Raw genomic sequence first — 14650 nt, 5'->3', positions numbered from 1 at the left:
GCAGGGGCAGGGGCAGGGGCAGGGTAGAGGTTTTAGAAGGTTATATATGTATATGTATGTATATTTATTATTGCCCACAAGAATGAATGCTCTTTTATTTGAACAAGGTGCCCATTCCTCACCCTATATAAGGTGTCCATTTCTTCACACTAAAGGTGTCCATTTCCTAACCCTAGCTCAACCCCGTTCGATGGATCCCCGATAATGTCAGGACCAACATCTTAAGAAGAAGAAGAAGAAGAAGAAGAGGGTCGTGTCATTGCTCGGGTGGCAACTCATCGACTTGGCATAGATCATGGATAATGTCGGGCCCAACATCTGAAGAAGAAGAACCATGGGTCGTCGATTAGGTGGGAAATGATCGGTTTCTGACACAGTAGCCAGCTCGCATTATAAGGCTTCTGACAATGACTAGAAACGACTTGGCCTTTCCGATCATGCTTGGAACCAGCCTCGATATGGTTGTTGGTGTGGCTCTGATCAGTTTGTTTTTTGTTGTCTTGTTTAGAACCAACCCTTCAAGGCACTCAGCTATCATCTCCATCTCTGTGATTACCAGTTTTTAGAAACTTGAGGTTTGGATCGTTGTCTAGGGTCTTCAATGGTAGACCAAATGTTAGGAGTGTCATGTGTCCTTTGTCCTAGGTAAACACTTTGTTCGTTTTTGTGATTGATTAGATATAACATGTGGTTGAACCTTCCTATATGCAACTCCAATGATATAGTATGTGATCAAGTCTTCCTACATGCAACTCTAGCAATATAACATGCGGTCCAGTCTTCCTATATGTTTGGAGTGTCGTACTTCCTTTCTCCTAGGTAAACACTTTGTTAGTTTTTGTGATGGATTAGATATAACACTGTCATGATGTGGCATGGCCAAAGGTGAAAAATGTGAAAAGAAGGGAAAAAACAAAGGGTGTGTGTGACAATGTAAATATAAAATTTTGAAAATATAATTATAATAAATAAAGGTGTAGATTTCGAATCCATGCATTGTGATTTAATGAGTAATTATTCCTCCCTTTCTTTACGAAGGAAAAGGGGAATAATTGCATTAAATGCAATTAGGCGCCCTCTTCTTATTGTGGTGTGCATGTGTTCATTTGTGCCACCCTTTTAGCACACCCTTTTTAGAATGCATGTAGCTAAGCCAACCCACCCTTTTAGCACACCCTTTTTAGCATGCGTGTAGCTAAATGGGTACCTTTGTATCGACTATAAATTGAGCAAGAAGTAAGAAGTTATGTACATTGGTTTGGAGTCTCCTATGTGCATTTCACATATTGTCTTAGCTACATGTGTGCTTAAAAGGGTGTGCTAAAAGGGGGGTTTGGCTTAGCTACATGCATGCAAAAAGGGGTGTTCTAAAAGGGTGACACAAAGGAACACATGCACACCACATTATAAAAGAAGGGGAAGAGTGCATATTTTGAGGTTTCTAGCGGTTTTTGGGTGACTTCTTCCTCTTCGTTTTCTACTTTGCTTTGGGCATTTTTGGTCTACTCCTTCGTTTTCCTGCTTCAAGTTTATTGGGGAGCTTGTTTTACTTTGTGGAGGCTCCAAGGAGAGGTCTGACAAGCTCGCATGTGAGTCGTTTGAAGGGAAGACAGAGTGGCCTGAGAACTCTACCCCGATTTGAGGCATCATAGCCATCAAAGGTAGTTGCGGTCTCGACGCCCACTAGACTTGCCATCACTGGAAGCTTCAACCCTCCCCCTCCTTTCGTCTTTGTTTCTTGTTTAGTGGTTAACAATTGCACCTCCCTTCAACTCTATCTTCCCTTCAACTTTGCCTTTCCTTCGAGTCTAGGGATCTTTCAACTCTTTAAAGGTTTCAACTCTAGAGAACATTTTACTTTGTAGAACTTTCGACCCTAGAGAGGTTTTCCACTCTTAAGAGCTTTCAACTCTGACGAGCCAACTAGGTTTAGTTATTTTGTCAAATTTTTTACTTAGTAGTTACATAAATAGAATCTAGTTAGTGTGTTGACCTTAAATCCTTAAATACGACTTTGTACTTAAGTGAGATACATTCTAGATCCTCCACTCCAAGTACATTTAATATAGGTCTTACATCCTTGTACTTATATCCTCTTCACACATGTGCACCCTTGCACATGAAATGTATATATACCTCATTATAGGTATTTTTTGTAACTTGATGTCTTTTAATATAAGCAAGAGTTCTTTAAGCTACACTTGTGTTAATCATCCCCCATTTTGTCTTATTGTTCATAATTGTGCTTCCTCTCTTTCTCTCACGCACATACACACACATATCACATAGCCTTCCACTGCTTAATCACATACGTGATTAACTACTCATATAATTAGACACTAATTAACCCTTAATTAATTCCCTAATTATTAACATTTGCGCCCTCTTAGCCCTTATCTCCACCCTAGTCCAAGACCCTCGCATGAGCGTTTACGCCACAATGTGAACTTTCCTACATGCAACTCCAATCTTCTGACACAAATAACCTTTGTAATAACTCTCTAATTCTATCTCTTTAACCATGTGATGATAAACTTATTTATTTATTTATTTTAAAATAAAGGATATCCATTCATTAGTGTAAGTAGTTTAAATTGTTTCAATTCTTAACTTAACAATGGAGGGAACAACCATATTGGTGGCGGAAAGTACCAAAAAGGATTGTCATCCTCTCATGAATAAGTGGAGTAGCCTTCCACATACTAAGAAACTGAGAATGCTAAGCAATTTTATGTTCAGAATCTTCAATAATACAATCCCATTGTCCCTTTAAAGTGTGTATAATGTCCAACCAAATGTTATGTACCATTTCAATGGGTGAGCCTCTAGCTTGATGAAAATGAGAGAGCGGTGAGCTGTCCAGATGTACATAATATATAGTAGTACTTCTCAATATCTCCCATAATGGTTGCACCTCCTTCGTTTTTCTTAAAACCTGCATGGACACTAATGGAAGTACACAAACTATTTCGAAGTTAGTGTTAAAACCATGGTCCATGTATTCAACATCACTATGACAAATAGAGCTGACAAGTGATGTTAAAACCACCATCCCCCATGTGAATACCAAATAGGGGAAAGTAATTGGCAAATATTCTTAAGAGGTATTTCCATACCATTTAAGATTCAAGGCAGTCCCATATTAGACAATGTTTTTGAGTTTCAACTTGCAAATAACAACGAGTACAACTAGAGGATACGCCCATCTCATGCAACGATGTGTCATTAGGCAAGGCTCGATGCACAAGTAACCACTACACATGAAATATTTTCCATGGTTGTTTTCATTCCCATAAATTAATTGAGAACTTAGCAAGAAACTTCGTAATAATACTATGTTGATTCCAGTATTGAAGTGTAGTTGGTAAAACGTCTCGACTACTTGACAAAACATGTCTTCCCAACTGCACACAATTTTGGAAAAATTTAATGTTTTTACCAATAAATGGGTCCGTCCATTGATGGGTCACTTGGATCCCGTGCCAATCTGAACAAAGATTGTTTACCCAACACCCACAATTTTTAATGTGACTTTATGTCCTTTATCGGCAGATCAATATACCATTTGTGATCAATGTATCATATTACCCTTATCTTGTGTTCCATACATAAGGATAATCTAATACCACTTCCTCCGATGGAGACAATTGGCTTGCATTATCCACATCAAATAGTCAAGAGTACTTCCAAGCTTGAAAAAACACCTACCCAGTGAGAGCAAGTGGATGGTATGGTAGCTTTGTTCATAGCTCCTTAAATTTGTTTATACATTATTTGTCCTCCATGAATTCTAGGTAGTACTTGCTTTTGTTCCTCCTAGGAGCGTGATAAAAAGACTTGCCAAGTCTTGACAGAATTTGCAGGACATTTTGCCATTTTGCCCAATGCCAACCACTCTCTAGAACCCAACACTAAACCATTTGATGTTTTAAACAATGCCTTTGCCTTAAATATTCATTATAGTGAGTAGGTTTCGTGCGGAAAAATTTGGGTAAGACTTGCTTCCATGTAGAAAAAATAGTTCAAATAAATTTGTCCTCCCATCCATGAGATGATGGTATTTTGAAAATTTCTCTAAACATCCTTCGACCAAGGTGCACCTAAGCGAGGAAAACATTCAAAACAACGGTTGAGCAACAATACTTTATATAACTCATGACCATGAGTAAATCCTCCTAATCCTCTAGTCTGGTTTGGTCTACTAGATCAATAATACCCAATCCTCCTTTGGAACGAGGTAACGTAATTACCTCCCATTTAACTTTAGACTGAGCATGATCCTTAGCTTTTCTAGACCATAAGAAATTTCGAATCAATCTTCATATTTGCAAGATGCACGACTAGGAAAATATCTAACAAGACAAAACATACCATGTTGTTGCCAATAATACTTGGTTGGCAACTATAATCCGGCCTAAGAAAGACAAGTTAACTTTGACACTATCATCTCATATGACAGTTGAATCTATCATTGCATAAGATTTTGTTCTTTTTACTTCAGTCCATGGTTAAGTGCTCCTTGATGTATTTTGGGGATGGATAAGCTAAAGAAAGGTTTTTGGCAAAGTGGAGCGCATAATGACACGAAAACACTTGGAAATCAAAACTAAGTAATTTGCTTACACCAATGAATGGATATCTTTTCAAAAAAAAAAAAACACATACATATAATACATACAATGCACTTATGTCCTCGACGAATGGCATTCCTTTTTGGCACTTTCAGCCACCAAGATGGCGATTGTTCCTTTAGGCTTCAACCGATCACTTAGGAATCAAAACTATGTAATTTGCTTACACCAACGAATGAATATCTTTTCATAAAGAAAAACACATACACAGTACATACAAATACATACATAGATATATACATAGTACGTAAAATTCGTGTTCGTCTAGCATAACATTCGTTTTCCTACGTTGGAAAACGAATGCGAATGTTATTCAAACATTCTTGTGTTTATTTTTGGTTTTTTCCTATTTTTTTAATGTTTCCCACCAGGGCAGGAATTTGACGGGTGTCATGCCCGTCAAAGGCCATTTTGCCCGTAAAAAACATACACCTACTAAAAATGTCCGTCAAGTGACATATAAAGTATAAAATTTTCCTTTTCATGTGAAAGGCCCCTTAAAATTATACATGTCAAATGACATGCTAAAATTTTATTTTCTATGTCATTATTCATATATATTATATATATATACCACATATTGTCATATAAAATTTAAATATATGTACTATCATACTATCATCTATGTAGTATCAAGATTCAATTTGACTATATAGTATGAAGTGTGTAATATACTAAATTCTAATATATATATATATATATATATATATTTATAACACGCTTAAAATAATATCATATAAATTGTAATGATGAATCCTCAAATCAATTTAAATTTTAAACAATAACCTTGGTGCTTTATTAAATACTCTAAAAAATACTAGAGTGTAGACTAGTCACTCTAGGTTTGATTTTAAGTTTTCTTAAAGTAAATGTTTTACTAACCTACTTTTTTATACATACTTATTACTTAATACTTAATACTTAATACTTATTACTGTGCTTTATTAAAAAATTAGGGTTAGTAATAACTTTTTAGTATAGGAAAAAGGTGAGTACTTACTACTTACTACTTACTGTTAGGTAACAAGTTATTTTTCAACTTAAAAATGATTGATTTTATGTAGCCTTTTGTGCAGCAGGAATAGAACAAAGAAAGACATCCTTCAACCTTCAACATTTTTTAACTACAGTTTAAAAATGTAAGTTACCATGATCATCTATCATATTATGTTCATTTAGCAAGTTATTATATTGTTTTTGTATTACCTTAATACCTCTAAAAATAAACTAAAAGTATTTCATTTAAATAAGGTTTGATTTTAAGTTTTTTTAAACTAAATGTTTTACTAACCTATTGTTTTATACATACTTATTACGTTTTACTATGCTTTATTAAAAAATTAGGGTTAATAATAACTTATTAGTATAGGAAAAGGTGAGTACTTACTATTAGGTAGCAAGCTATTGTTCCAATTAAAAATTATTGATTCTATGTAGCCTTTTTGTGCAGTGGGAATAGAACAAAAACAGCCTTCAACCTTCAACATTTTTTAACTACATTTTAAAAATGTAAGTTACCATGAATATCTATCATATTATGTTCATTTAACAAGTTATTATACAATATTGTTTTTGTATTACCTTAATACCTAAACAATAACTTCAATGTCTCTATTATAGTGAAATGAAATACTTTTAGTACATTTTTAGATGTCTATTATTTAAATAATTTCAGGGGGAAAACAAAGAACCAAGCACAACAACATTCTATTAAGACTATGTTTTGCAAGGCAACACATGTTAATGATGCTCCAAATAATGAGCACGAGGTGGTTACAAACACAAATGAGTCGAGATCTTCTTATAACAGGATAGTATCATTGAACAATGCTTAGTAATAAGTATGAGGAGTCCCGGTATGATAAACATTTTTTTGTGTTTTTTGGGCTTTAAGAAATATATGATGATTAAGTATTCGATTTGTATGATTATTTGTTTGAAGCTTATTGTATCCACTTTGCAAGAATGAATTATGATTATGGATACATATATAGTTTGTACTTTGGCTTAAAAAACATTAACACTTTTTTGGTAAAAAAAAAACATTAACACGATATTTATTTTCTGTATTTCATTATCTTTGCGAGGTAGTTGTGTCTATTTGTGTACCTTCTATAGTAATAAAATGTATAATAATGAAGCATCATATAGAGCTTTTCATTATAAGAAATTTGTATGTCAAATGACATGTTAATTTTTGCACTCTTACGTCATATGACATACATCTTTAAAAAATGCCCGTCAAAAAACTTTAAGACTAACCCGTCAAATTCAAGCCCTGTTTCCCACCCCCCCCCCCCCCATTTTTTAGGCTTATTTACCTCATAATAAATAGTTAATCCAAAAGTATGGTATTTATCATTCTTTGAGGGTGTTTTTCTTACGCGAATGATTGAAACATTCGCTAAAAATGCGAATGCACGTATGGTACGTATGGTTCATACAATGGATATATACATAGATAAATACGTACATGTGTACACACCACACATTCATAACATTACATACATAACTCACATTCATAGTACATATGATAAATAGATAGATACATACACACACACATACATACGTACGTACATAAATACATACACACACACACACACATACATACATATGATGCATAGACTGTATAGACAGTAGATACATACATACAACGTACCCGCACACACACACACATACATACATACCCTAAACCCTAAACCCTAAACATACATACGTACGTATGTACGTACATATACATACATACATACATAAGCGTACATGTCCGGCCGGCCATGCTCCAGAATGAATGATACGTCACGCCCATTTGCACTCCTCCTTAGCTCTCTCACCACCATCATTCATCATCACTGTACGCTCTCTCTCTCTGTCTCTCTGTGGCACTTGATGAGTAGCAGAGCCTTGCAGGCCTCCTCCTTAGGGCAGCGGTGGATATGGCCTTCCCTCCCCAGATTCTATTCTACTGCAGACAGCTCTGTACTAACCACCATGGAAGAAGCTGTAGAAGCTTCTTGCTCTTCTTCTTCTTCTTCTTCTTCTTCTTCTTCCAAAGAAATGGACCTTGACGACATTGCAAACTTGATTACCTCGAAGTGTCGCATCCTTGCAAACCCTACTTTATCCCATGGCAGAGACGAGAATGAAGACGACCCTGTCAAGATATTCCAGGATGCATGGCTATGGCAGAGCAGCAGTGATTGCAGGTACGAAGATTCTCCGTCTTCCTCTTCTCTTCCTTTCCATTCTTCTGTTTCCGTTTCTTCTGCCGAGTTTTCGAGGAAGCAGAGAATGGAAGAAAGCAAACTGCTCAGGGAGATTGCATCCTCTATTGTGAAGAAAGGATGGAACGATATGACGAAGCAAGAATTTGTGATGAAAATAGCACAAATTGATCCTTTCCATGTTTGCCATATCCTCAAAGGTATCCAAGAACCTCGCTGCTGTATAGAGATTTTTGAATGGGTAAGGAATCAACCTGGATATAAGCACACTACGAGATCATATAATGCTTTGGCGAGCATTCTTGCCAGCTCTAAAGAGAATGCCATATCTTTGAAGTTTTTGCAAGAGAAAATGGAAAATGATGGATGTGAACCTGACCAGGTTACCTTAAGCACTCTCATAAGAGGATTTAGCAAAGCTCAACAACCACAGAAGGTATTGGAAATCTATTATTGAATGCGAGAAAATGAATGGGAACCTGGTATAGTGACTTATAGCTGTATCATTGATATACTTGCAAAGCATGGGTATACTGATAAAGCTCGAGAGATTTACTTTGAAATGAGAATGAATGGTTGCTATTTGGATCGGACTGGTTATAACATATTGATCAATCTTTTCGGGAGGAAAAAGAATGTCCACATGGCGAATACCTTGTATAAAGAAATGTGTGAATGTGGATTAAAACCTGATGGTTATACGTATGCTGCGCTCATCCAAGCACATCTAAGAACTGGCGATATTCCTTCAGCTTATGTTTTCTTCACAGAACTGATTGATAAGAAGCTATCCATGAGTTTATCTACGTGTAATTCACTTATATACTCTCTCGGCAAGGCTGGAGAATTAGATTTAGCCTTGAAAGTTTATGTTGAAATCTCAAAGTTTGGCTTAGAGGCTGAAACACATACATATTCTACACTCATAAATGCATTCGGTCCAAAAGGGAGGATTTCTGATCTTGAGCATCTCGTTGAGGATATGGCTTCAAAAGGTCATATTGAACCTGAAGTAGCTTATAGTAAAGCTATGGAGTGGCTCATACAAGGAGACAGTATTGACTCTGCTTGCAAACTAGTGTTAGCATTCGCAAAGAAAAAAGCATCATCTAATACTATGCTGATTGATTCATTGATGGAAAACCTCCTCAAAATAGGTGCAATGGATCAGATTCATGATTTCTTGAAAGAATTGGTGACCCTTGAACTTAAACCAGACGTTCACAAACTGAATGATCTTGTTAAGAAACTAGCCGAGAATGGCAATTTGGATGGAGCTCTGAAAATCTTTTATGCAATGGGAGAGCTTGGATATACTCCTGGTTGCATTGCTTATGATTGTATTCTCCTTTGCCTTACCAGATTTGGTTCTTTATATCAAGCACTACGCTTTTTCGAAGATATGAGTAGTAGTCAAGCTAGGCTGATGCCAACTCTCAATACATGTAATCATCTTATCAATGTATTGTGCATAAAGGGGGATATGAAAGTTGCACATGATGTGTTCAATAAAATGGTTGCTGGTGGATGTGCCCCTAATGTAAGCACATATAGCCAACTTATAGGAGGATATGCTAGTATAGGTGATTGGGCAATGGCGTTCAAGCTATCTAAAGATATGGAAGATGTTGGTCTTGTTGCTGATTGTGAGACCTATATGCCATTGATTTTGTCTTTAGGAAATGAAGGGCGGGTAGACCATGCTTGGCAATTGTGCCAACAAATGCTCGATAGAGGTCTTCGACCCTCGCGACAAGAATGCGTCAAGTTACTGGAAATGTTTTCTAGAAAAGGTTATAAATATAAACAGTGTGTTGACATATTTGAAAAGCTTAAATCAATGAAAGAGTTTCCGGAGTTTACAAACTATGATTCGTATCTTATGCAAAGATGTTCTTAATGGTGCTTGGAGGATAGGAAGGAGCATCGTTCTTTGGGCATGGATCTTTAGTAATGATGTAATATATCAATGATCCTCTTGCAAATACATCAGCTCGTAAAAGTCGAAGTGCACTACTTCTATATGACCCATGAATAAGAAGGCGAGAGAGACTTCACAACCAAATAATATCAAATCCGGACAACAGGAATACGTTTCATATTGTACCCCAAGAACCGTTAACATGATGTATGTATGTCTTGTAATTGTATATCTCTAAGGCTTGTATTAGGATGGGGGCCTATGGTTCACTACACTCATTAAGAGACATGGTCATTAACACTTGAATGATTGAAATTCATCATTACTTTGTACCTAGGGATTTCATAATTGCCTACATGTCTATTTTGGTGCCATGTTAAACTAGTTGGATATTGAATGTGATAAGGTAATTTTTTTTATAGTACTTCAAGTTGCATGCTCTTGATGATATCACTATTTCAATGGTAGGTAAGTTGCGTGATGCAGGCGATTGATGATTTAAAAATGTCATCTTGACACCAAAATAATGTATGATGAAAAGCGTTTAAAGTAACCACACACAATGTCGTAACCGCTAGATTGGGACTATGATGGAAATTGTTTAAACATCTTACATACTCCATAATAATAAGTGAAAGGTATGTATGATTAGAGTGTTATAAGTGAAACATAGAAATTGGAGATTATTTTAAGACAAAACTCTCCAAAAGTTCAAACTTTTAAGGAATATTTTCTCTTAGGTAGATGGGGGAATACATGAAATAATCCAACGAAGTTACAACACATCCAATCATGCATATGTTATTGTTAGAATTGCACTCTATTTGGGAAACAAATAGCTTATATCCGGGCTGGTCTATGGCTTATCTGCAAAGGGGTTCAAGTACTAAACGTAATAAACATAATTCGTAAGATATAGAATAATAAATGTGCTAGGTTACTTGTCATAAACATGTCCATTATGTGTTCCATTAGAAGCTTTATGATATGAGTTATTGATGGTTCTTATTCGTCATCTTTGCTTTTCTAATCATGCTAGACTAAAAATCTTGTCAATGTTCCAACATACATGTAACGTGGATTCCACCTTCTTGGTGACGGTTTGGTCATGAATGAAACAAAGTTGAGAAGGGTCAACATGTGGCATGACCTAGGATTTTTCGCTTTCACCCTTTTGCGAGTGATCCATACATCTAGTATGTAAACTTCTTTACGACCTTATTGCAAATTCGAACCCTCCGAGAGTAAAAAAAACAAAGTTTGAATAGGTGGGTGAGTTACATGTAAGCTCAAGTTTATAACATCGATTGGGCTGGGGGATAGGCCCATGAATATATGTATGCAGATGGCCCATTTGCATGTACCTAGATTCTTTTTGCACCATACAACTTCAAAATGGGTTTCAATAAGGAACAATCAACCAATCTTTTGTATCTCGCATCCATACCGCTCTTTCTGGTTAGTTAGAGGCACACACAACAATAACAAAAGAGAGATTGGGGCGTGACTTCACGATCTTTGGCCATTATTTTGGATGTCCAAGCTTTTTGACTTCCCTTTGAGTCTTTTAGTTTTTAAGTTCAGTTGGGTTCCTTTTGTTTCTTTTCAAAATTCTGACCGTTGGATTGAAGACTAAAAAACTCTTCTTCTTCTTCTTCTCTATTACTACTACTACTACTACTACTGCTGCTGCTGCTGCTGCTGCTTCTTCTTCTTCTTCTTCTTCTTCTTCTGCTGCTGCTCCAGGTTCATCATCATCATCATCTTCTTCATCTGGTCTACTGATTCATATTTTTTTTGTGAGTGAAAGAAAATTTTAAATTACCTGATCAAATCCTTTCCTTCTTTCTAATTTTTTTTTTCTCATTGTGTAGGAGCTTGGTGTATCTAGCATTTCTTGAAACAATTCTCAGATGCTTTCATGAAGGCCAAGACCATTGCTGCTATATCCCCTGCTCCTCATGTACGTACAGACATTCTTCTTTACCCAAATTTTAATGCTCACTTCTTCTTGTCTCTTTTCTTAATACCTTTTCATATTTCTCATTTTCTCTTGAAAATCATGATGCAAATTCAGATGTTTTTCCAGGGTCTCTTGAGACGCGTAGATCTTCTCGTATTGCAAAATTGCCATCCAATGTTTATAAAGATCTAAAAAATTTCCATGTTTGTAGATAATGCAAAGTAATGTATAGTATAATGGACATGTTAAAAAATGATACAGTATAAAAATGGTTAGATTTTGTTTGAGTTTGGAGCAGATAATGCATAAAATTATAGTTGTGATTTAATGCAAGGGTTTAAGGTTAAGGTTATGGACCATTTGGTGTATTGAATTAGGCTTTAGGGTTGGTTTCACATGATTGAAGTTGTCAATCTCTCTTAATCATCAGAGTAAACACATCACACATAACTATAAAAAATCAGAGGAAAACTTTTGGAAACATGGGAAAGGAAATTGTCAGTCATCAAGGGTAAATTCGATGGATAGGGGTGTCATTCTCATGTTGAAGGCTGGCACATTATGCCTAGGGTTTAAAGATTCGAGACGAAAAGCTCAAAATGCCGAACATTATAGGGAAGATGTGGAAACAAGAAGCAAGTTTGGTCTTTTTCTCACATGGGAAAAAGGAAACCAGAAGTAGTAGATTCTCTATTTGTATGGCATATTGTCAAAAACCCTAAACTGGAATTATGTGGATATTTAATTTTTGTCGTTGTATTTGTCCTATGAAGAAGAAGAAGAAGAAGATGATGATGATAATGATGTCTTTGTGTGATGTTGTTGCTGGGATTATCATTGGCTTACCTTTTGTATAGCACATTTACCAAAGAATGATTAATGCATGAATCCAGTGAATGAGAAAGTTGAAGTTTGGGAGTCTTTGAATTTGGCTAGGTAAATTGGGCTCAATACAAGGTGAAAGAGTTTTACACAAGGTAACGAGCTCAAAGATGATGATGCAATTCTCTTTGAGCCTCTCGAACATGATAAATTCAAAGTAAGCTCATTTGGCTCTTTTTTTCCTATACATAATGGTTTCTTTTTCTAACAATGTGAAATAACATAAGATACACAATTATAAAAACTACTAAAACAAACAGGGCTTGCACTTTATTAGGCTTTATGGAACCTTGAAGATATGATGTCATATGATATTGAACTTTGCTTTGGGGTTTTACTTAATAAAGAACTTTGTTTTAGGGTTCCAAGAACCTTAATTGAAGAAGAAGAACATGATGACATTGAACATCGTTCAACATGTTAAAATTTGCTTAGGGTTTAGTGAGCCTTGTTGAAGAAGTTGACGATGTTGAACATTGTTGAAAAAGGTAAATTTGAATTTTGCTTTCGGTTTAGACTGTAGGCACCGTGTTGAAGATGAGAATGGTGTCAAATGTTTTGTGAGTGCATGAAATATAGCATTCTTTGCCAAATAGATGGCACTCTAGCTATCACAACCAATCATAAGTGCCTTTTCAGGCAAACCAAACTCATTGTGAAAACGTGTTAACCATATTGCTTCCTTGGAAGCTCTAGTAGTTGAAATATATTCAGCTTCGGTAGTGGACAAGGCAAACAACCTTTTGCAGCCTACTGCACCATGATACAACACCACCTACAATTGTGTATACATAACCACCTGTGAATTTTCGTGTATCCACATCACCTACCATTTCATAGTCATAGAAACCCTTCATCTCTAATGGGTTTTTCCCATAACAAAGGCATTTATTTTTAGTCCCTTTTAAGTACCTCATAATGGACTTTATTGCATTCCAATGTGCCTTGGTCTTATTAGCCATGAATCGGCTTACAACTCCCATTGCATAGACGATATTAGGTCTAGTAGCAAAAATCGCATACATAAGTGAACCACAAGTTGAAGCATAAGGGACACCTTGCATGTCATTGATTGCTTCTTGTGTCTTAGGACAATCTTCCTTGGAGATTTTATTATATGGTTGTAATGGCCCTCCAAGAGGCTTTGCATCAACCATACAAAATTTGCCAGCACGTTGCATGCCATTGATTACTTCTTGTATCTTAGGACAATCTTCCTTGGAGATTTTATTATATGGTTGTAATAATGGGCATGGGAATAAGGTGAGTGTTCTTAATGTGATTGAAAAGGTTTTTAGGATGGGGGGATAATATTAAGGGGGATTTGGGTGGGATTTTGAAAACATAGTTTTAACTATGAGGGCATGTATAGACTTAGATTTTGTCTAACATATAAAGGGGCGTGAGATGCTAGTAAACTCGAGATATAGTACTAGGTCATTATAGAGTTTTTTTAAGAAGTTATGGATGCCTAATTTTGGGGTATTTTTAGTGTATTTAAGTTTAGAGATTGTAGGATTAAGGGAAGGATGGAAGTTAATTGTTCTAGCCTTATCAAAGCGACTCAACCATGTATCTCCTCCTGCATCCCCCACCTGAACCCTATCAACTACCTCTACTATCAATCTCCTCATACTACTTCACCCCTCCCGGAGCCACTACGCGTCTCCAATCACCAATAGAATGGAGCCCTATCTACGCTAACTTTCTCCACGCTAGGCCGTTGAGTTGCCCTATCATCGTGTCATCACTACTTCGCACATTTAGATTCCAAAATAATGGTTGTCTAGTCCAATTGATTAGTGTCAAATGATTGTGCTTGAACAAATGTTTGTCGTATATGACCCCATGCCCGTAATATGGAGTTCGTTACCCTATCTTAGAATATTCTTAGAGTATTCCATAAGGTTCTAGCATAGTCTAAGAAACGTGGGCTAGTATCATAGGCTACGTGTCCTTATTTGCCTACATTTCCATCTTTAGGCACCTCTTTAACCTTATTTTTCTATCTTTCTTTAGATGCTTTATAATC

At 36.1% G+C, this 14650-nt stretch overlaps 1 pseudogene; it reads left to right on the top strand.

Annotated features, from left to right (window-relative positions):
- The first annotated feature begins 7520 nt into the window (after positions 1-7520).
- Positions 7521-10107, top strand: LOC147852518 (uncharacterized; annotated as a pseudogene).
- The last annotated feature ends 4543 nt before the right edge of the window (positions 10108-14650 follow it).

Source organism: Azolla caroliniana, unplaced genomic scaffold, assembly GCF_043228905.1.
Source record: "Azolla caroliniana isolate FFs.n. ecotype wild unplaced genomic scaffold, voAzoCaro1.0.p SCAF_18, whole genome shotgun sequence".
NCBI lineage: Eukaryota > Viridiplantae > Streptophyta > Polypodiopsida > Salviniales > Salviniaceae > Azolla > Azolla caroliniana.
This window is presented reverse-complemented; position numbering and strand designations above follow the sequence as displayed.